Raw genomic sequence first — 25,909 nt, 5'->3', positions numbered from 1 at the left:
ACACTGAGCTTTCAGGAATGAGCGGCACACAATATAGTCAATAAATAAGCCAGAGAACTTTAAAAATATTTGATCTTGCCTAGGTTTCATTTTTCACATAACATTCCATGATTTTCAAAGACTAAAATTATTTGATTGATCTCTATCATTTAAAGCTAAAAATTGGGAGACTTTCCATAAATTTCATTTGTGTGGATACTGTCCATTCAGGGAAGAATATGTAGGATTCTTTCTGGATTAAGAACATAAATGCTGCCTAGCCAGCATAAACCATAGAGTGCACCAAGACATAGAGGATTCAAATCATGTCACCTAGGTACACTTTACAGTTCAAAACCCTCATTTGCATCATCTTGACGTACATGAAACATTGTAAATAGTGATATGGGTGGTCCAAATCATTCATCTTGGATCAATATATATACATATATCCTTTCTTTTTCCTCAACCATTTTACCCATATCTTGCTGCTTTGATCTCTGCTTCCAGGGTAGCCTTTCCTAACTTGGTTTCTCTCAGATATGTTGTAACTATGAACTATAATGCTTGATAAAATTTCTGGAAACATTTAATTCCAATGCATTAAGGGGGGATTAGGTTGAGAAGACAATTCTAGTAAGTGAAACACCAGTTTTATGAACTTTGTGGAGCTAATATCTCATATTTAATTAAATCTATATTTAATAAAGGCAATTGCAAAACAAAATTTGCTTAAGGAAGGAAAGTACTGTACAGCCTCATACCTTCGTTAACAGTTGCTCATGTTCCAGGCAGTAGTGCAGTGTCCTAGCCAGAACAGATTTTTTGCTGCTTCTTCCAAATCTTCCTTCTTCTTGAAACGAATAAAGGAAATTATATATAGGTAGCCCTCAACTTATAGGTAGTCCTCAACTTAATGAAATAAGTTATATACAGATAGTCCTTGGCTTTCGTGACCATTCAAAGTTACAACAGTACTGAAATGAGTGGTGTCAATGCTGCAAACATTGGACGTTTTTGCCTTGACAATATAAGAGGCAGCCTTTCCCTTTAAACTGTTTTACTTTTGAAAAATGAAGCTGGGGGGAGGGGGAGGAGAATGCTACCCCGGTTGTTTTTTTAATAAGATAAGGAATGGCATGAAATAGAATTAAAGAGAAGCTTTGCATGTTAAACTAATTGGAGAATGTGATTTATGACATTTAACTTAAGGGAGGGAATTGTGTTTGATACGATGTGTTCAGGGAAGGAGAATTCAGATTTTGGCATCCATCCATGAGTGCCGATGCTTCGTTCTCATTGTTATAGACTTTTTAAAATAAACGATGCCGGAATGTTCTTTGAACTGTCTCATTAGTCGGAACCATGACAAGTGGCTTATGACTGATTATATGATCATTGCAGCATCCCCATATTCATGTGATCAAAGTTTGGACTCTTGGCATTTATTTACAAATAGTTGCAGCATATCAGGGTCATGTGATCACCGGTTGCAACCTTCTCAGCCAGCTTCTGGCAAGCAAAGTCAAGGGAGGGGAAGCCACATTTGCTTATTGACTGTATGATATACTTAACAACTACAATGGTTTACTAAACAACTGTGGCAAAAAAGGCCATAAACTTGGGCATGACTCATTTAACAACTGCCTTGCTTAGCAGTGAAAATTTTGATCCTAAATGTTGTCGTAGGTAAGGATTACTCATGGTTTCCTTAAATTGTACTGCCAAAATTGGACAGCTTCATTGTGAAGCCTGGCTAAGTAATTTTCAGTCAGTGAAGCAGTATGAAGTAGTCTTAAAATAGATCTAGAACCTTTATGATGCTGAGAAACAGAGCAAAATATTTTTGGAAATAATCACCCGTATTTGTGGAACCATCCATTTCTGTGATACAGTGTGACTCACTGCAGTTTTTGATGCAATCAAGCAGTTGTGGTCCTGAGTTTATAAAATGCTGCCTTTGCATTTTAAAATGCCCCAAACTAGCTGGGCTAGAGAACTTTCTCCTAATGCATGAATCAGAGGGAAGGAACTAAATGGAGTAATTATGTGAGCAGTTTTCTGCTGTTTGTAGAATGAGCTGTCCTCTTCATGCTGAGAATTACCTAGCCCAGTGTTTTTCAACCTTGGCAGCCTGAATATGTGTGGACATCAATTCCCAGAACTTCCCAGTCAGCCATGCTAAATCAGGTGTTTGCAAACTTGACAACTTTAAGACTTGTGGACTTTAGCTCCCAGAATTCCTCAGCCAGCATATCTGGCTGAGGAATTCTGGGAGCTGAAGTTCACAAGTCTTAAAGTTGTCAAGGTTGCAAACTGCTAACCGAGACCAAAAAGATTGTGGGTTTTTTTTTTACATTTCTTTCCCATATCCATCCCTGAAATGATTCTTCTGCATGAATTCATATCAGTTTCCTTGTGGGAGGCGGCAAAGAAGCCATACCTAACCCTTTGGATAAAAAGCTTTTTATTTTTATCCCATGGTTTTTGCTGCTGCTGTTACTGAATATAATTTTCTTTCTTCCAATTTTTGGACTTTTAAAAATTAAATATTTATAACTATATTGGCTGTTACATTGCTAGTTGCCTTTAAAAAATTTTTTTAAATTAGAATGGCGAAATAAAATAAGTGTCTGTAGTGTTCATTGGATATTGAATTATGCTATATATTTCAATCCCCAGTGGAAAATAAAAAAACTAATAACTCAGTCTGACATCTGTGTAGTCCAGCCATGTTGATTCAGAGGTAAGTCTCTTTAGAGTCCCCTCCGGCTGTTATTTGTACATTTGTCTTTATACATTTGGAGGTTTAGAGGTGGAGAGTAGCTGCAAATACTTTTACTATATACCTGCTTACCTTCAGCAGCCTCTCAAACAAAATGTCCAAGGTACACTTGATAGTCCTCCCCAATATATAAAGATTTGATTTTTGTAGAGTGTTCATTTTTATAATTAAAGCAATAAGTAAGACATTTCCCTTTATCATCTGTTCTTCCATACTCACCATCTTTTCCATGTTGCTTTCGCTGTCTTTCTCTTGTCAACAATTTATACGAAAATAATTGACAATGAGATTTCTCCTTCTCCTTCTCTCTGTTCTGTACCAGCCTGCTACCGGCCTTGCAGAAAGGCAACCCCTGTACAAACGGCAGAGGCTGGAATTCGTCTGCCAAATTTATTACACAAACAAACAACAAAACATGAAACAAGATACCGGAGCTTTGATCCTCTATCGGAGCGGTTGCTTTCAGCAAACCAGCCCTACCCCAAACACTCCCTTTATTAGAGTTCAGGGTGTGGCCTCTCTTTGCCTCCTTCCGAGAAGTCCCACAGCCTTTCTCTGCTTGCTCCTACTTGACTGCCTCCTGCGTCGGGCGTCCTTGAACAGGGCCAGCTGTGGGTCATCTTCATCCACACTGTCGAGCTCACGCAGCTGGGTCTCCACCAAGTAAGAGGGGCCTGGCTGAGGGCTCTGCGGAGCCTCCAAGCCATCATCAGCAAGTTCTTCTTCAACACCCCCCTCCTCCCCCTCATCTGAGACATCCGAGTCATCCGACCCAACTGCCGAACCCACAGGCTGACCCTGAATCACAACACTCTCCTCCTCTTCCTCCTCCTCTTCCTCCTTTGCCTTCACTTTTTTTTCTTCAGAAAGAAGTCTGTTTAACTTTTATAGACTTAGCATTGGTTGCATCGTATCTGGTTTGATGACTAGAGATGTTAATTATTGACAATTCAGTTTACATAGTCAATTCTGCCTCCTTCTCATTTTGGAATTTATCAAAAATATCAGATGTTACTTCTTCCCTTGGAATAAGTGTTATTATTTTCTTCATGAACAAAGCTTTTAATCGCTTGTTATTTCATTAGTTTCCAGTTTCTTATGGACTTTTGATAGCTCTGCATGTCCTAGAGTTGGAAGATTATTGGAGGATGCCTCATGCAGAATGCAATTTAAAGCATCCCTGAAACACTATTCTCCAGCCTCTGCTAAGTACTTTTTAAGATATCTTCAGTGGTGTTTATTGAAGTCCAAGTGAATCTTCAATAAATTGAGAGGAGGACTCAAAGGAGGCTCAAAGTTTTGTTTGAGTGGAGAAAGAGAAGTGTGTCTATGTAGTTTTCTCCATAGCTCTACATAGGAAGGTTTCCTTGCCTCAGACTTTCCTACTAATGTGCAGAAGAGCCATGAAAATGATCCAACTGGGTAACATTATTATTGAGACTTTGGTGTTCTCTGAATTTGGTTGTTTGCCTCTAGGTGTTACCTTATCAAACTAGGTAATATCATCAGTGCATCAATAACATACACTGATGATGTTACATAGGTGGGTAGTGAAACATCTGTCAGAAAACAACCAAGCTCAGAGAGCACTAAGGACTCTACAGTTCAGCCCTGAGTTATATATATTTTCTTTTACTAAACCATACTATAGCTTCCACCTTTATAAAGTCCAAAGCATTTGTTCCCACAACAGCATATAAGATGAACAATGCTTAATAGTGTAAAATCAACACTTTTATTCCCCTCTTAATACCTTTTCTCTCCATCATTGGTGGAAGGCTTTCCATTTGACAAGAGCTCAGCAAATAAAGAGGGAAGACCTTTGCTGAAATTTGCTGCCATCAAATGCTAACACCGTTGGGAATAAGAGTCTGATTCTATTTAAGGCAGCACTTTATATGCTTATATTGTTATATCTGTAGGTCACTTTTTCCTGGTGCTTAAATACTAGAAAAACATTTCACATGCTATATTCAAAGCTGCAGATCTTTTTAATGTTCATATATGGACTTGTAATATCCAGTATTCCCCATTGTGTTCTGTGAACAAATGCATACGAAATCCATATAGCGAAAGACACATTTCCTCAAGCGTATTCCAGGTGCTGAAACTCCAGCAATGCTTGAAATCTAGGTCACCACATGACTTATATCATAAATTATTATTATTTTTTTAACTAGAACATTGTGCCAGTCTTGATAAGATTCATTGCTTGGGATGAAAATTTAAGGAAATAAGAACAATAAATTATCTTTTGTTGCTGTGGTTTTAAAGATAATGAATATAGCTTGTTCATTTTCATAAAAATATATCAATGCCAGCTCCATATAAGTTTCCTGAAAACATGCATTTGGAATTAATTGTATATTAAAACCTGTACATAATATCTCATTTTGCCAATTGATCCAACTGTAACACCTTTTATGTCTTATTTATTCAAAGGAGTATTGGGAATGCAGCCTAGACAAATTGGAATCTGCTGCCATTAGATGGCCACCAAATTAAATAGTTTTTAAAAAGAATTGGGAACAGTCAAGAGAGAGATGTTATAAATAGTTGCAAGTCTTGCTGGCTTTTTAGTATTGCAAAAAGCAAAACAAAAAAAATAAACCCTGTCCCTTTTAAATGGAAGATGGTTTGTTCTCTTGTCTATGCTTTCTGAATGCCTCTAGTTAACCACCATGAGGCTCAGAATGCTGGACTAGATGAGCCATTGACCCAATCTAGCATGACTTTTATGTTCTGATGTGTATTCTTCTTTATGGTATCAAAAATATTATTGCCTCTGCCTCCAGAGACAATAAAGAAGCCTACATGTTAGCACTGACACAAGGGACAATGAAATGTCCATTTTGACATCATAATGAAAATTCTGAGTCTTTTGAACTCTCAATATGAGGTCAAGTCAAAAATGTAAGTATGTATTGGCACAACACATACTTCATCATTTTGATATATATAAAAAATCCCTCCAAGTCACTGGGTGCACCAATATATTTAAGAAGTTACTTAGACAAAGACTGACACGGAGTTGGGATTCTAATGTGATTAATGTCATTGAAATCTATGTATGAGTAGCTGAACTATCAGCTTCTGCACTTCAGATCCCAAGGAGTATTTGTAGACAAGGCAAGGAATGTTTCCAAACAGAAGAACACAAAAATCTCAACTAATGTCAGGAAGAAAATGATATCAGGTGCCAGAACAGCAATTTCCCATAAAAATGCCACTTGTGAAAACTCCAAATTGTTATTTTTAATTTTTTAATGCCAACATTTCACAAAACCATCAAGCTAATAAAGGACCATTGTGGTTTGCATGGTTAGCACACTGGGAACGAGGTTAGCAAGCCCGCGTTCGAGATCTGAGTGTTGCCATGGGGCAGGGTTGAGCTCCTGTCCTTTGCTCCAGCTCTTGCCAGGGAAATGAAAGGAACCCCCAACTGAATATCCCCCAGGCAACGGTAATGTCACTGACTAATTCTTTCAACCTGGAAACACCTCAGTGCTTCTGACATGAGTGCAAGCAAAACAAGCTAATCACAGAGACCCCCAATTTTCCATCTACTGGCAAATTATATTTTTGAAGTTCTAGTGATACCACATGAAAATGGTGGTGGGTTTGTGATAGAGTGAACTAAAAAACTATTTTACTTTTTAAATGTTTAGTTGTCAATCCATCAACCTCTAAGATCTTAAGAAACTGATCACTTGGCAAGTTGACCTCTTCATAAAGTTTCTCTACTAACTATTATGCTTTTAAATGATGTTTAATAATGTTCTATGCAATTTTAAAATAGGTAAAATGTTTTATGTGTTAGGGTACAAGCAGGTTTCTACTTTTCAGATAGGAACTGTAACTATTAATATATCATAAAAGTTGCTTTCATTCAAGCTCCTCTGATCTTCTGCTGTTTTCCCCCTGACAAATTTAATTTAAATCCAGGTACTGCAATGAATTTTACATTCTCTCTAGGTTGTTTGTGATATTGGAATGGTTGCATCATATTTAAACACCATTGTTTCATTACTATTCATAGAGCTTCAGATTTTTATAGCACTTTTTGGATAAGGACGGCAAATTGTTTTTATAGACATTAAGCCTTGGAATACCCAATTACGACTTACAAGTAATGCCATTAAAGCAGGCTTAGTTCTTCTATTCTTTGTGAAAATAAATGTAGATTTTTCCCCAAAATAGTTTGAGCTACAAAGCCTATGGCCAAATGATTCTTAGAATTTTTGTATAAGATACTGCCATAAATCAATTAATTTATAAAATGCAACCCATCCAAAATAGGAAGCATATATCAAAATTTAATTGGAAGCAGAATATAAAAAAGCATTTTTGCAAACTGTTTGGATGCTTGCTTAATATTTGTAGCAAAAATGTTATTACTATCTCTAGCATGTTCCAATAATGTTAGTACTGATAAGTTCTAGAAACATGAATGCTAATTTTGTGGACGCATGAACGGTAGCATTTTTCCAAGTAGCCTAACATGAAATAACTAGGTATAAATTCATGTGATCATTTCTGAAAAAACCTTTGGTAATGTGAAACTACTTATTTCTTTCTGCTTTTTGTGGAGTATTCTAGCTATGCAGTTCCAGCTACATGAAATTTGAAGATATTTAGAGAAGAATTGGCTGTATGAAACATCTGTTGTGCCAAAGCACACTTTTCTTAATATTTAAATTTAGTTCTGAACTACTTTGGCTGTCAAGCAATCTTTATATTTGTATCATTAACATCCAGCACTTTTTATGCCAACTAAAATGTAGGGATGGAAAATAATAGTCCATCATGGAACCTGTTAGGAGTGGACTTGAGTATTCTGTTCCCTCTGGATTTTTCTGAGACATGGATCTTGGCATCAAAGGAAGTCTGATTACCAGTTGCCTTGATCAAGAATCTTAAAAATATATACATAAAAATCTACTCTATTGAAAGTTGCATAGAAACGGGAGTAGTTACACTTTTAAAAAGAGCTTACATCAGGGAAATTTGTGTTAAAGAAATCTGCATTAAGGACATTAATTTGTCAGAAACAGAAGCAGGGTAATTTACATTTTTAAAATGCAAAAAGAGTACTGGGCAATTTATGTTAACAGCTACATAAATTAGGAGAGCATGCATATACAAAAGCTCTATTAAGTTAGAGGACATGATTGCAGCAATTCCTGCATACATTTTTTGTAAAGCACCTTTGGCCCGGAATTATCCTCATAATATAAGGAAGTTTGTATTGGTCCATACATATCAACCAGAAAGTGATTCCAGTTACATACTGCCCCATGGTGCTAAACCGGGTGTGGGTTTTTTTAGTCTAATTGATACACTGAAACCCTTCTTCCATGCCAGTTTGTCATGCCCAGGTTTGAGCTGCTGTTCTCTTGGTCCCATACATGAAGTGCAAATTATTGACAAATAAGTAATATATTAATGACCAGCAATTCCTTACAGCAGGGGTCCCTAACCCCTGGTCGATGGCCTGGTGTTGGGCTGCAGCCCATTCACAACCAGGCTGCGGAAGTGGTGCGCGAGTGAGCATGAAACTGCATTTGTGAAAGTGGTGCATGCGTATATGTGCAAAACCATCCCCTCTCCCACCCCTGTGGCCGCCTGCAACTTTGATGGTCCACCGAGCCAGGATTCTGCTGCCTTATAGGAAGCAAGGATCTGGAATGGAAAGTTTTCTATTACCTACACTAGTTTACAATCCAATCTTATGAGAGAATCTTATTGCTTCATAGAAAAGCTTACTGCTCACTGCTTCGTAGAAAAGGATGCGCCTTGATTTTCCTTCCTTGTACAAGCAACATGTAGAATGTATATCTTTTTAATGTAGAATGTATATCTTTTTAATGTAGAATGTATATCTTTTTAAAACACAGGCTTGCTCAATGCATTTGCGAATAAAAGAGCGTTAAATGACTGCACAATTTTTTTGACAGAAAAAAGAAAAAGTGAAGAAAAGAGCATCTAAAGCAACTCAGAAGAAGCCTTCATTTCTGACAGATTTGATGGAATTTCATCCACAAAATGTGCTTTTGGTTGAAAACCAAGATCTCTCCAAAAATATAAATAAATCAAGTTTCTTTAGAAGTGTGGGCAGTTAGAATAGGAAAAAAAAAAGAAACTGACTTTAGTACAGCAGCATTAATGAATATTATAATATACTCATGCAGTTAATTGCATCATATTTTTCCCCAAAGTAATGCTCCACTTTTGTTGCTAACTCAAAGGATGAATGGTGAAATGTCAGATTAAGTCTTGGCATATATTTTAATTAGAATGGGAAAAAGAAGGATTGTTACAGGAATATGCTACGGGATAGGCAGAAAATCTGAGACTCGGTAGATCTTTTGGAAGAAACAATTTCTTGTTGTAAATCCCTAACAGGCATTGATTGATAATCTAGATCAGGGGTCTTCAAACCTGGCCGTTTTATGACTTGTGGACTTCAACTCCCAGAATTCCTCAGCCAGTGTGCCTGGCTGAGGAATTTTGGGAGTTGACGTCCACAAGTCATAAAAGGGCCAAGTTTGAAGACCCCTGCTCTAGATCTAAAACATCTTGAATGCAAGGATTGTCTGGTTACCTTTGCTTGCCCTATAGTTCTAAAACTGGGCCTATCAAATCTGAGCTTCATGAATCCTGACAACCACTACATGGAAGGAAAGTGTTAGTGTATTCTGTATTTCTTTGCTGAAATACTGTATATTATCCAGATCAGTGTCTGTCAATCTCAACAACTTTAAGATGTGGACTTCAACTCCCAGAATTCTTCAGTCAGCCAGGTTTTTGCAACTAAACTATTGGCCAGAGAGTTGTCATGGTTGATTTTGCTTATCTAAAAAAATCTTGTCTTTATAAAGAAAAAAAAAGACAGCTAATTTTCAGTGACAGGGAAACGCCCTGTTGCTATGGCTTTTCCTCAGCCATCCTTGCTGAGGAAAAATAGAAAATTATTTACATTTGTAAAATGTCCAGTTCCCTGCATTCCAGCCTCTCTATGTAAATGAGTGTGCCTAAACACGAACACACACAAATGTTTTAAAGTGAAAACCAATATTGGGAGTCTAATATGTGGAAGAATGGAGTGTGCCAGCAGTTAAATTTTGGTAGATTTGCTCATAATACAGGGACAGAGACTCTGTTGTCCTCTTGGTGTATAAAGCAGAACTCTCTCAGCCAAGCTAGTGGGTAGGAATACTGCAAATTGCAGAGAAAAATTCTTAGAGTGTCTCCAATTATCTCTTCTTCTCCACTTCTGATCTGTTTAAAGGCTCATGTCAATTTATTGAAGCGCTTGAATTTAAAGCAGCTTCAGAGTTACAAAACCATTCCCAAACACTACAATGAAGAGAAGTCAAATGGACTGATATTCTAAGAGATGGAGTGAACCACAGTTTTTTATATTAGGGCAGTGTTTCTCAGCCTTGGCAACTTTAAGATATGAACTCAGAATTCCCCAGTCAGACAGCAACTAAAAAAGCTAATGCAATCCTTGTTTCCATAAACAGAGGGACGGAGTCAAGATCACTTAAAGTATTAGTACCGCTTTATAAAACCTTAGTAAGACCACATTTGAAATATTGCATCCAGTTTTGGTCACCACAATATAAAACAGATACTAAGACTCTGGACAAAGTGCAGAGAAGAGCAACAAGAATGATTAAGGGTCTGGAGACTAAAACATGTGAAGAACGTTTGTAGGAATTGGGTATGGCTAGTCTAGAGAAAAGAAGGACTAGGGGCAACAATATAGCAGTGTTCCAATATTTGAGAGCCTGCCACAAAAAGAGGGATTCAACCTATTTTCCAAAACACCAGAAGGCAAAACAAGAAACAATGGATGGAAACAATCCAGGAGAAAAGCAACCTAGAACTAAGGAGAAATTTCCTAACAGAACAATTAACCAGTGGAATGGCTTGCCTTCAGAAGTTGTGGGTGCTTCATCACTGGAGGCTTTTAAGAAAAGACTGGACAGCCACTTGTCTGAAACGGTATAGGGTCTCCTGTATGAGTAAGGGGGTTGGACTAGAAAGCCTCTGAGTCCCTTCCAATTATTCAGTTGAATCCTGGGAAGGGATTCAATGATTATTCTGTATTCTGTATAGGATACAATTCTCTAATTTTGTTTACTTGGCTATATGAGAGATTTCTCAAATGATTCATTTAGCATTACATTAGCTTCAAAGCTCCTTGCATCTTACTTCTAGTTTGCTTTTGTTACTTACCTTGAGCACTAGTTCTAAAAGAAAAACAGGATTGACATTTCATAAAATATTTTTTTCTTTTGTTATATTTCTTTTTCACATAATGGTATTAAAAATGTTGCTCTCGTGATTATTTTGAGTTATGTATGATTTGCTGGTGTGACAAAACTAAAGAAACTTGTTCACAAGTTTTTTTTCTAAACATAGGCAAAAAATTTACACCCACGTACTCAGTCTGGGTGTCTTTCTTTCTCTCTGCTATTAAGAATTTGAGTAATATCTCCAAACAGCATTTGGAAAGTAATGTAGGCATTTTGTACATCTATATAGACAGGAGCATTGGGGATGATGGAAAAGCCATCACCTCAATTACACACTTTTTGCTTCTCATCCCATATACCCATCTAATATCAAATGGAATAAGAAGCACTTCAAGGAATGTCTAAGAGCATCTGGATGCTGCTGCCTCTTTACGATGCTCCCATTTTTGCAATATATTATTTTCCTTGGTTAAACTGATGTCTTGAAAGCAATTTCAAATAAACAGCAGAATGATCAAAGATCAGTTTCTGCCTGAAAACCCTCATGAGTGTTAGAGAACATAGTGAAGCAGCAGTAAAACGGATTCACATATTTGAAGGAGTGATTTTTAAAAAAAACACAACATTAAATTTAGACATCATTGAGAAACACAACATCCTGGCTGATGTTGGCTCATCTGAAAAACCTAATAAAAATTAGCTCTGCTTAATACTTACACAGGATACCACTGAGAGTCCTAGGGCTGTTGGTTAAACTTGCAGGGAGGTTGAGAAAAAAAAAACATATCCTGGAAAATAAACTAGTTTGGTATTATTTCCAAGAACACCTCATGGACCTGGTCATTAGGTCACCAGAAGTTAAACTCAGCTTGAAGGAAAATATACTGGTCATAAAGGCAAACCATTAAGCTACAATCTTCTACATATTTTACGAAGCTCCCTTCGTCCTGTGCGCTCCCACAGGGAGGGCCTTCTCAGGGTACCACCAGCAAAAGATTGCCGGTGGGCAACACCCAGGGGGAGGGCCTTCTCTGTGGGTGCGCCTGCCCTTTGGAACCAGCTGCCCGTAGAGCTCAGGACTGCCCCTGACCTTCGTTCATTCCGCCGGGACCTGAAGACCTGGCTCTTTGAGCTTTCAGGCCAGGACTGAGAATTTTAATTGTAATTTTATTTAATTGGGTTTTAATTGGAGTTTAATAGGGGTTTTATTTTATTCAAGGACTAAATTTAATTATTTTAATTATTCTTAACTTTTGTAATGTGTATTGTTATTTTAAATTCCTTGTGAACCGCCCTGAGTCCTACAGGAGAAGGGCGGTATATAAGTCCAATAAACATAAACATATTTAGCAACTTTGCTTATTAAGCATTCAATTTAATAAGCAAACCCAATCACAATATCAGCAAAATAAGAAAACAGTATTATTAAACTAAAAGCAACCAGCCAACGAAGTTATTAAAGCTATATTATTGGCAGAAAGTCTAGAAATACAAGAATCAAGGATGGCTAAAATAGCTGGGATTACCCAATGATTTTAGTATGATCTGAAGTAGACAATAGAAGTAGGTAAACTCTATTGAAAGGACATTTCATATTCAAGAGGCCAACCATTTAATGGCAAACTTTTGAAATTCTTAGATAGATGACCTTCAACTTTGGCAGGATCATTACCCATACATTCACCTCCATGCTAACAGGAAAAGAAAGTTCAAAAGAATATTCTGGCATTGGGCTATTTATTTAATAATGCATACACTTTATCCATAACATTATCTCTGTGTTGATGGTGTTTCATTATACCAAGAAAACTTTCCTGCCTAGAAGGAAAACCTGTATGCCTTTCTGCTGAAACTATTCATATTTTATCTGCTCTGTGGAAACATTTTAATCCTAGTTGCTTGTGGTTTTTTTTTCCATTCTGTTATCTTTTAATTGTTCTATTGATTTTTGTATTTATTATTGTGAACGTTAACCTGTGATTCATGGCAAACTGGAACTAAATATTTATCAAAAATACATTTTGTCATTTGTACGTTGTTCAAAATTGTAAAGTCAATAGCACATTGAGGCTTATAATTGTTCCTCTTGCTCATTCTTTTTCTTTCGATGCAGTCATGATGCTGTAATTATGTCTTCTCTGGAGCAATTGCTGATGCCGGTTTTGATAAACTGTTAGTAATTTATGGACATCCTTCAGTCCATTTGCACTTTGACTACTGGTGGTTTAAAAAAAAGGTGTTTTTTTTCTCCCCCTATTCAAGCTAAAATGTACTATGTCTTATCTACAACCAGTATATTTCAAATAAACTTTGCGAAATTAAATACTTTCTCAGGGCCCAGGTTTTTCCTTGTTTTTCTTTTTTTCTTTTACCAAGTCTTTAGTAACTACATTTCAAATGGTCTTTTTTTCCTGAGTAGATTAGAACTCTCAGTGCTTATATAAGGAATTCATTGTGAGTTACTTTGAAGAAGGGGTTATGAATTTTTTTTCTCCCCCTCCCAGATGTAATGAATGGGAAATAAAAGACTGAATTCAAAATGCTATGTTTCAATTTAAGCCTTCTTGCATTAGCAGAATGACAGGAACATTGGGGGTGGGGAAGTCAACCTCCCACCAGTAACAAGAAAAGAAAAACAAGAACCAGAATTCATTATGATGAGCCCTGAAACCAGAAGTAATGCATCTGCCAAGGCAGATTGATGGCAGGCAGTCCACATAGATATTAAATATGATTCCCTCTCTCCTATATGCATTCATAGAGATACACACTTGTTTGTAATACTGAGAAGAATGTCCGCATCCCTATTTTTCATCTCTGCTTTTGTTTTACTTTTATTATGTTCCTCCTATATACACTAGACTTGAAGAATTCTGACACTGAGTCATTTTTTTCTCTGCTTTAAAAGGCATTTAAGATGAAGAGCAAGAGTCCCAAGGAATGAAATTCCTCAAATAGTTATACTGGTAAAATCAATTCAAATTTCTCTTGTCTATCATGGTTGCATGTTTTGCTTTGTTCAAATGATAGGTTATATATATATATATATATATATATATATATATATATATATATATATATATATATATATATATATATATATATATATATATATATATATATATATATATATATATATATATATATATATATATATGTATATGTTCTTCCTTTATGAGGAAAAGAACAATGAGCAGTTCTACAATAACCATAAATGATGGCCAGAAGAATGTTGCTCCCTTAGATGAAAGTGAAGGAGCATGATGTGCTCAGGGACTTTTCCACTGAAGATGGAGGTGGTGTCAGGTGTGAAAGATCAGGACTACACATGAAGTTCCAATTAAATTGATTTATTATTAATCATGCCTATGCACAGGAATCTACTCAACTAACGTTAGCGCTATCTTGTCATTAGATAAGGGTCAACAGAATTCAAGGGGTGTTGGACGTATTCCATTTTTGACTACATAGAGAGTCTAGACTGATTCCTCTTTTGACTCTACCCCATGCTCTGCCACTCCTTCTCCTACAAGTAGTTTAGATGAAGTTGAAGATGCACACATATGGGAAGTTAATTAGGGTGATGATAATGTGGCTGAGAATTCCTCCAAACCACAGGTACTTCTACTTGCATCTGGCCTGTAAATTGAACACTGATATATAGAATAGAAGAAGGAATACAAGATTGTTGGTGCCCAAAATTTTGTTTTTGTTTTGTATAAATTAAAAGCAAATGTAGATGAAAAAACTAAAGAGTATCTTTCTATAGAAGCTGGTACTTAACTCTATTCCAACAAGGATGATGCTCTAGTGTGAAAATAACAACTATTGTGAACATCCAGAACATACCATTGTCTAGGGGTGACGCTGTGGCTCAGTGGGTTAGGACGCTGAGCTTGTCGATCAGATGGTTGGCAGTTTGGTGGGTCGAATCCCGAGTGCCGCATAACAGAGTGAGCGCCTGTTACTCGTCCCAGCTTCTGCCAACCTAGCAGTTTGAAAGCATGTAAAAATGCAAGTATAAAAATAGGGACCACTATGGTGGGAAGGTAACAGCGTTCCATGCACCTTTGGCATCTAGTCATGCCGGCCACATGACCACGGAGATGTCCTTGGACAAGCGCTGGCTGTTCGGCTTTGAAACAGAGATGAGCACTGGCCCCTAGAGTTGGAAATGACTAGCACGCATGTGCGGGGGAACTTTTACCTTTACCTTTAGGGGTGAATAGGGGGTGACATAATAGCAGTGTTCCAATATCTAAGGGGTTGCCACAAAGAAGATGTAGGGAACCTATTCTCCAAAGCACCCTAGGGCAGGAAAGAAGCAATGGATGGAAACTAATCAAAAGAACCAACCTAGAACTAAGGAGAAATTTCCTGACAGTTAGAACAATTAATCAGTGAAAAGAGTTTGCCTCCAGAAGTTGTGGGTGCTCCAACCCTGGAGGTTTTTAAGAAGACCTTGGGACAGCCATTTGTCTGAAATGATATAGGGTTTCCCACTTGAGCAGAGGGTTGGACTAGAAGTCCATCAAGGTCTTTTCAAATTCTGTTATTCTGTTATTCTGTTATTCTCTCAGCCCCACCGGGCAGATTGGACCTAAAATCAATTCCACATAGGAAGGTTATAACTACTTTTATTAAAAATGACTACAATAATTTAATCTTGAAAGTCTGAAGCTATGCTCCTTCTGTCTTTTATATTCTTGTGTATTAGCAGTGAACAATACAATATCTTCAAAAAGAACATTAACCTCTGCATTAAAAGAAGAATAGTGCAAGAAAAAAATAACCAAGATAGTTCATGATAGTCTCATAAATCATACACATACACTATATTGGACTCTTCTAATACCCAATGCCCAATACTTTGTGGATAATCCAAATGTGCTAGCAGCCTTCTAGAAGGGCCAAAGGATCAGGTGGAGGAGAATGTAGTGTAGGGCATTTGCTATTCTGATGCTAGAATAGTGATGGAAAACCCATGGTTATTTATTTATTTATTTATTTTATTAATTGGATACCCCAAACAAAGAAACACAATTCACACATAAATAAATAAGAGGAAAAAAACCCTAAAAACAATGAGGAAATCATACAGTGAAATGCTTATGCACAACGTGTGTGTGTGTATGAATAAGCATTTCACTGTATGGTAGTCATATTTCATTATAATCATCCATTGCTAATTTACGGTATGTCTGAAAATGATTTATTTGTAAGTTGCTTATAATATCTATTTTGCTGACAACTGAGTATATGGAAGCATTTAATTTATATTTTCCATGCTGCAGAATAAGTCTTTTAGTTATAGGTAGGTTGCAGAGATTCCATTTTCTTTGTCCAGGTGTCAAGTTTCATGCAGTAAGAAATAGTTTTAAAAATATGATTGTCTGAATATACTAAAAAAAATAATTCAAAGTTAATACATGTAATGACTTCCTCCCCGAGTGGATCAATTAGAGGGCACTATTCAAATGTAACTTTGAATGAAATATGCATGTTACTGGATAACAATGCAATCATTTATTGAAGTTTTTTTTCCTATATAAAAGCAACTGAGTGAGTCCTATAGGCCTGAACATTCTTTTGTTGTTGAATAAGAAACATAATCTAACTTTTACTGAGGTTTTTCCAGTTGCTGTTAACAATTGTCCCCATTGTCTAGGCAAAATAGGAGTCTTTAATGCTTTATTACATTCAGTCATGAAAGTTTGCATATCAGATTGATTCATCACCAACCTAATTGTAGAAAGAGTAATTGTAGGAGGTTTTATGAATAGGATTTAATAATCACTGGTAGTGGATTAAGTGTTTCCAAGGCCAAAAATGCCTCAGGTTCAAATTGGAATATCAATAGACATTTTAATTTTAAATAATGCCACTGAGCCATACTAGTCAGATAATATTTGTTCTTTAAAATGGAAAATGATAACATATCATCTTTAGCTATTATTTAAGCAAAAATATAAATCCTAGCTTCCATCTATATTTTCCATATAATTGGTTTTTAAAAATCAGTTCTGAAATTTGGATTGCTGTATAGTGTCAATATATAGTATCTGTGCATATGTGTGTGTGTGTGTGTGTGCGTGTGTGTGTGTGTGCATGGGTGTATTTGTGTGTATGCCATTTGTTAGAAATAATGTAAGACATTATGGTAATAGTAAGAGGAGCTAGTGGAAATCAGTTTTAATATTGATCCTCAGATACTCTAACTAACAATAAATGCTGTATATGAATATTCTACATGTTCTCATATATATATATATATATATATATATATATATATATATATATATATATATATATATATATATATATATATATATATATATACACACACACACACACACACACACATATATATATATATATACATATATATATATATATATATATATATATATATATATATATATATATATATATATATATATATATATACATACATACATACATACATACATACATACATATATATGGGTGTATTTGTGTGTATGCCATTTGTTAGAAATAATGTAAGACATTATGGTAATAGTAAGAGGAGCTAGTGGAAATCAGTTTTAATATTGATCCTCAGATACTCTAACTAACAATAAATGCTATATATGAATATTCTACATGTTCTCATATATATATATATATATATATATATATATATATATATATATATATATATATATATATATACATATATATATATATATATATATATATACATACATACATACATACATACATACATATATATATATATATACATACATACATACATACATACATACATACATACATACATACATATATATATATATATATATATATATATATATATATATATATATATATATATATATATATATATATTAAAATTTCCCCACATGGTGACTGTCATCTATCAAAATTCAAGATCTCTTTAGGTATTTTATTCATGTTTAAATTTACTGTTTTCAAAATGTCACCCTATCTCAAGATTGTTACCATATTTATTAAAAATATAAACTTGATAATTGTTCAATGATGTGATGAAGGGATTTTCTCCTATTGTCATCAATTCCAGAAAATTGGACCAGAAAATGCCTTTGTAACTTAAAAGAAAACTTTAACTTGCAAAATAATCATGCCTTTAGATCTTTATATCAAATATAAGAGCAAATTTCAGCTGAATTATATGAATTGTGTGACAAAATACTTATCTGTATCTTGAATTTCATATTAATTAATTTCATTGGAAAACCTCAGAAGAATTACAAACAGTTTTATAAATCCCCTCACACATCTCTGTTCTTGCTTTTTCAGTAAATGAAAAAAAATCATCCCTCTCATGATCTAACATGTTTTTTGCCATGTGACTTTTTCAGACCTTCTGTTTGGGAGCCCTAACTGGGCTATGTCAGATGTCTTTTTACTCCAGATGGAAGATAACATGAAATTGACAGAAATTTTCTTTTTTTCTCCTTTTTCTTCCTTAAAGGAGATGCTGCATGTTATCATACAATGTCTTTTGCTCCCTGTGTTCATAATCCAGGCTATCAATACAATTCATGTGAACCAAGTAACATGTGAAATGAAGGCCAATATGTTTCCTTTAATTTTGAAAGCTGATAAAAAGAGGAATGTCCCACTGCAATCATATCAATTAATGCTGATAGTATCTATGATTAATCTTTTTTTCCATTTAATTATTACATACCTCATTTGGTTAAGAATATTAAGTGCCTCCTTTCCCAAATGTGAATTACTAATAATCACTCTATTTAGCAGGCCTATTCATATATTGTCCAAAGAATAATCCAGTATGTTCAATGGATCTTCAAGTCTAATATGTGACATGGATTCTATATTCTATATGCATATTTTTAGACCAATCTTATAAGATCTTTTCTTTTTTGATTATTGCAAATGAAATATACACTGTATGCATGTAGGAGTGAATATCTACATATATTCAAATGTATAATTTATGCATACAAGGGAGCCCACCTACAATTACATTACATGATCCCACTCTGTAATTAACACAAATGGAATGATTAACATTCACATATAGAGTTATACCTATGTGACTTTTATCCATGTATGATTAAGATTATAAGCAGAAAAACATGAGCCTATTTTTTTTTAAAAAAACAACAGTCTGAATTTTTGTTGGCTTGTGGGTTGTTTTTTTCCTGGTACATACTTATGGTTAATCTGGGATTTGCCTCAGATTGGTCCAGTTTGAGGTGTACAGTTTGCCATTTTCTGGGTTTAAATGTAACCATGCCAGCTTTATTCTTTCCCTGAGGTAATATGTTTCGTTCTTGTAGCTGTTAACAACAACTTGCCATCTGGGGATTTATAGACCTTTTTCATTGCATTTCTGAGTTTTCTCCCAGTCCACATAGAATAGCTTTAAAAGCAAGATTACAGGCTGTAAGCTATGGAAAGATCTGCAATATGTGACCCTCTCCTTATTCACAGTTTTTAGATGTGGATTTAAGCCTTTAACTGCTATGGTGGCTTCTCTCAGTTGAACAGTTGGAAGCATCACAGATGAAGTACGTTTTAATGAATCATTCCTTGGAGTAGTGGATCTGAGAGCTCTAGTTTGTAGCAGGGTCCATAAATGTTAATGGCTGCAGGTCTTAGTTATGTTTGTCTGCCAGAATCTATTTAGAGATTAGCTGTCTCAAATTCATGACAAGTGAACAGGGACCTCTGTGCTAGGATGGTGACCTTCTCTTTTAATGCTGCTAGTTTCCTCCCTCCCGGTATCCCCCCAAAACATACTGGGGGAGGCACTAATCTGGGGGCAGAGGGACACTGTAAAACAGGGGTTCCCAACCAGGGGTGTGAGATGATATTCCAGGGGGTGCGAAAACTTGGGTTTTCAAAACTATAGTGTATATGCATAATTTGTTGCCATTATTTTAAACTTTTGTAAGGGGTGTGAGAATATATCAGAAGCATTCTAGGGGTGCGGCGTATAGAAAAGGTTGGGAAGCACTGCTGTAAAAGAAGAAAAACAGTAATATTGGCTAGATTTTATCTGTGCTACTTCAGAGAAGTCACAGAAGTAACTTGGTGTCTTTAATATCTATGAAACCCATCAGGTGAGTCAGTGATATTACCAAAGGATTGTAGCTGAACCTTTTTTGGGCACTGTAAGGATGAGAATGGAATGGGAAATCTCTGGCAAGCAAATCATTGCTATTCCTTACCTCCATTCTTCTTATTCTTTTTTTTTAAAGCTAAACTTAAACAAATTTCTGCCAAATGCTTGGGGGGGGGGAACTCACTTCTGCCGTAAACGCCTGCATGTTCCTTACAACTGTATAATATCAACATCTTCCCAATTTTCAAAACTCTGTTCCTGTTCCTGTCTTTGTCCAATTCTGGGGAACAGATCTCTCCATGTCTATTTTTCCTTTTCAAATGGACTGTCTCCTGTTCAAGCACTCCTTCTATTTTAGGTGAGGAAAACATCTAGTGTTTTGTTCTGTACATTCCTTTCTCTGGTGGAAGGATCCTATGAATTATTGAACAGTCTTTTGCAAATCATTGTTGCCTGTGACAAGAGGCTGGGAGAAAAATAATCATCATCATCTCCTCCTCCTCCTCCTCCTCCTCCTCCTCCTCCTCCTCCTCCTCCTCCTCCTCCTCCTCTTTTCACTTTACTTGCTCCTATGACCTTGATGTTATTACTCAAGTGAAATTTGCTAGTGCAGTAACCACCTTTGGTCTCCGCCAGCACCTTCTGTCACTCTATCAACAACTCTTAATAATTTCAAAGTTTACTTACAGGAAAATAATAGTTCTTGAGGCTCTGCCTTGCCATCTTTTGTTTAGACTTTGACCTTCCTGCTGAGTAGGTCATTGGGGTTTGAAGCATAATGAAAACACTTGGAGGAAAGTGTTACTGTCTGATCGTGTTGTGTCAAGTTTCATTTAGCACTTATTACCATCCCCATTTGAGCTCCTGTGCCTGAACAATGCTTGTGGGTAATGTTGTACCATAAAATGGATTGTCCGATATCAGCAAATGTGTACTAGACAAGTATCTACTGCCCTGATATCTATCATTTGCTTTCCTGTTGTCTTGTCACAGAGCTCATTGACAGAGCTAATTCCTCTTATTTTTCCAAGATAGTCCTCCTATATTGCATATCTTGATTATTAACAAAAACTGGTGGTCATTTTCCAGAAGTGGCAGCCAACAAAGAGGAAATCAATTTCTACCAATGTATTTGACACATAGAGAGCTCTTAGTACTGTACCCACGTCTGTTACAGAACTGATTAAGTACCAACCCTGAGGTTAATGAAAGCAATAATGCAATGGCTGATGATTGTGCTATCTTTTGTTCTCAGTGTAACAATGTGAAAGTCATTTTGTGTATCTAAGGTATTGTGAAATAAGTATCAGTAGGAATAGTATTCCTCATTGCAATCTTCAAGCAAACAATCAGCTGTGCTTTTGTCATAAAAGGCAACTGGCAATATTCAATCTGTGCTGCATAAGTAGATAAGTCCTCCTGATTACTTCTTGAATGAAAGGAACGATTCTTTTGATGGCCCAATTGAAATGGAAAGTTCCGTTTTAGAAAGTCAGAAGTTATTATCTCTTAAGTTTGCCATGTTGACTTTTCTCTATTCATCTGTTTCACCCTCAGTGTTGCTGGTCACAAATGATTCAGGCATAAAGGAATAAAAATGAGCTTTCAGCCATATATCAAGAACAGGGCAAAGTATGATTTTCCCTTCATGTACAACACGTATGTGATGCCGGTTGAAGATAGGTTTGAAACTGCACTTTGTCCTTCTGCAATAGCATTTTTTTTGTGTGTGTGTGTGGCAGGGATATCTGTCCATAAGAATCCATGGCTTAGATTAGTGAAAGGGAAATAATAATCAGCAAGTGACCAAGATTTGAGGCCAGTGCCCCTGAACATTTAAGCTTGTGAGAGGAGTATGAGAACACGTCCTTTGGCCTCAATCTTGACGTGGTGAATGGCAAGGCCTGTGGGCAGCAATTTTAATGCAGGTTATTCTTGCTCAAATGAGAATATTCAACAATGCATATTCCCCAAACGCAAATTACATTCTGCTTCTGAATTCTGCAAACAGAACTAGATGTCACTGCTTGATCAAGGCTGGTACAGAGAGAGAGGGAGGGGGGGCACCTGGAAAATAAAGACAACTTGCCCCCTGCACATTTAGCTTATTTGTGTGTTTTGTTATTCTCTTTCCCCTTTTAAAATGCTAGCTTGCATTTTAACTTAAAAAAGATATTATAAAGCAAAACCATTTAGCTGATTCAAAAGGGAAAGAATTCAGTATGTTGGAGTGCACTTACAAAATGTTGGCTGGAAGATTCTTGAGGTTTTTTTAAAAAATATATTATTTGAATCCTACTTGTGGGTGTTAGACTTGCCTTGCTGAATCTGATAATTTAAAGGTTTAAGGCCCTTCATGAGGTGGGACTGGGTTATCTGAAGGACTGGCTCTCTCTGATTACATCACCCTATCCTATTAGATCTGCTGCTACGGTAGTTCCATACACCAGGAACTTACATTTGGTGGGTCCCAGGAGTGGGCCTTCTCTGCCACGAGATCTGCTTTATGGAATATTCTCATGTCCACACAAAGTCAGGATAGCTCCCTCTGTGCTAATGTTCCAGAACTCTCTCAAGACCTGGCAATGTCATCATCACGTCATCGTATTGGTCCCAGGGAACCAATAACATCTTAGGTAACTCCATTACACATATACTTACTCTCTTTGTGACTATGGTTTGTATATCTCACTTTTTAATATATTTTAATTTTTCTTAATTTTAATTTTAATTTTAATTTTAATTCCATTTATATCCCGCTCTTCTCCGAAGACTCAGGGCGGCTTACAAGCTTAGCAGTAGCCTTCATTCTATGTATATGCCTGCTTATTAGGGCTTTCATACACCCCCCCAAGCGGCATTATTACAAAGTCAGCTTAATTGCCCCCAACAATCTGGGTCCTCATTAATGATTATATGTTTTATAATGTGGGAAGTCCCCCCCCAAATAAAATATTATAAAGGTAAAGTTTTCCCCGCACATGCATGCTAGTCGTTTCTGACTCTAGGGGCCAGTGCTCATCTCCGTTTCAAAGCCAAAGAGCCAGCGCTTGTCTGAGGACATCTCCGTGGTCATGTGGCTGGCATGACTAGATGCCAAAGGCGCATGGAACACTGTTACCTTCCCAACATAGTGGTCCCTATTTTTCTACTTTTTAAATATTCTACAGACTATTAAAAAAGGCAGAATAGAATATTTCTCCTAAAGAAGAATAGGAGAAAGATCTCCTTAACAAAGGCAAAAAGCAGCCCTCAGTCCTTCTGCTATAGCAAGGGTGTCAAACTCAATTTCATTGAGGGCCACATTAGCAGTGTGGTTGCCCTTGCGGGGCTGGGTGGGTGTGGCCTACTGGGTGGGTGTGGCTAGGATGGGCATGGCCTACTGGGTGGGCATGGCCAGATCGACATCACTTGCTTCAGGGGTTCCTGGGTAGGACTGGGGCAGATCTGAGGGTCTTCGGCAGAGGAGGATGGGACCAGGGCGAGTGCCGGGACATGGTCCCTCCCTCCCTTTCCGAGTGGCTGTGGATATCGGCATCTCGTACTGTCCAACAGGTTCCATCTCTTCTGATGGGGGGAGCTATTGCCCCCCTCAGAACGGGCCCACAACTTGGGTGTCCTCCTGGATTCACAGCTTAATTTGGAAGATCATCTAACTGCCATGACCAGGGGGGCTTTTGCACAGGTTCGCCTGGTACGCCAGTTACGCCCCTTTTTGGACCGAGATGCCCTATGCATGGTCACCCATGCCCTTGTCACCTCTCACCTGGATTACTGCAATGCTCTCTACATGGGCTCTCTAACAGCCTTGGTAGAGCAGTGGGCTAATGCCTCCTTAAGTAACACCAACTCCCTGCAATTAGTGCAGGTTCGCATTCCACCAGGCTCAAGGTTGACTCAGCCTTCCATCCTTCCGAGGTAGGTAAAATGAGGACCCAGATTGTTGGGGGCAATTAAGCTGACTTTGTAATAATGCCGCTTGGGGTGTGTGTGAAATCCCTAATAAGCAGGCATATACATAGAATGAAGGCTACTGCTAAGCTTGTAAGCCGCCCTGAGTCTTCGGAGAAGGGTGGGATATAAATGGAATTAAAATTAAAAAAAATGGGGCTGCCCTTGAAGTGTGCCCGGAGGCTTCAACTGGTGCAAAATGCGGCTGCGTGGGTGCTTATGGGAGTATCTCGATACTCCCATGTTACACCACTCCTGTGCAAGCTGCATTGGCTTCCAGTTGCCCTCCAGGTGCGATTCAAGGTGCTGATAATCACCTTTAAAGCCCTACATGGCTTAGGCCCGGGGTACTTGCAAGACCACCTGCTGCCAATGTCAACCTCCCATCGCCTGGTTCGCTCCCACAGAGTTGGCTGCCTCAGGGTGCCGTTGGCAATGCCAGCTGGCGACCCCCAGGGGGAGAGCCTTCTCTGTGGGTGCACCGACCCTCTGGAACGAACTGGCCCCGGAGCTGCGGATGGACCTTCGGTCCTTCCGCCGTGTCCTAAAGACCTAGTTATTCCAACAAGCAGGCTTGGACTGATCATGGTTTTTAAATTTGGTTTTTTATTGGTTTAAATTGTTCTTATTTCCTATATTGTTTAATCCTCTTTTAATTTTTGTATTTATATCTTTTAACTTTTTATTGTTGTGAGCTGCCCTGAATCCTCTGGGAGAAGGGCGGCATATAAATTTAATAAACCTTAAACCTTAAACCTTCCTCCCTCCATTACTTCCTCCCTCTGTTCCTTCCTTCTTCCCTCCCACTCTCCATTCCTTCCTCCCTGTTCCTTCCTTCCTCTATCCCTTTTTCCCTCCCTCCCACCCTCCCTTCCTTTCTTTGCCTTCTCATCTCTTTCCTTCCCCCACACTCAGGAAGGGTTGATGGGAGGGGGAGGGATTGCCAGCACTAATATGCTGCTGCTGGCCTTTCCTATACTATGTGGGTGGGTGGGTGCGGTCCTGTTGAAAGGGATGCCTCGTGGCTGCAAGGCTGGAGGTGCTGGTGGGGGGTAGGGTGCTGATCTACAACCTGGGTGCATCCATCAAAGCCAGAACACACTCAGCCTAAGATCCACTGGAACCAGCAAGGAGCTGCCCCGCCACCTGTGTCCTGGCCCTCGGGTGTGCACACAGGAGACAGCCAGTGCCGGCATCCTGGCTGAAGTCAGCTTGCAGGGCAAGACAGCCAGCAGGGATGCTGGACTCTACTTGTGTGCACACCCAGGGGGTGGGGTGGGGCTGCCCTGTGGATTTAAGGCTGAGTGTATTCTGGCTTTGATGGATGTAATCACATTGTAGATCAGCGCCAATCCCCCCTCAGCACCTTCACCCTCGCAGCCACAAGGCATCGCTTTCATTGGCACAGACCCCCCTCCCCACACAGGATAGCAAGACCGGCAGCAACATGGCAGCGCTGGCAATCTCTCCCCCTCCCATCACCCCTTCCTGAGCATTGAGGAAGGAAAGATGAGAAGGAGAGAAGGAAGGAAGGAAGGAAGTGTAGCAGAGAGGGGAATGGGGGGGGGAATTAGCACTGGCTGGGAGGCTTTGCCAGAACTCTGATGTTTCAGCAGAGAAGTCAGGAGCTCCAGAGGCCTCCGCCGAGGCTGGGGGCAGGGCAGGGCTCTTGGGGAGGGATTTTTAAAGGGGAAGAGGAGATTGGCTGGGGGAAGAAGATTTTAGTTTCTCTTTTCCAGAGAGTCAAGCCAGAAGGAGGGAGAGCGAGGTAGAACACACTCAGCCTAAGTTCCACTGGAATCAGCAAGGGGCTGCCTTGCCACCTTT

The sequence above is a fragment of the Vipera berus genome, assembly GCF_964194415.1.
Source record: "Vipera berus genome assembly, chromosome: 3".
NCBI classification, from domain to species: Eukaryota; Metazoa; Chordata; class Lepidosauria; order Squamata; family Viperidae; genus Vipera; species Vipera berus.
Note: the sequence above shows the minus strand (reverse complement) of the source record.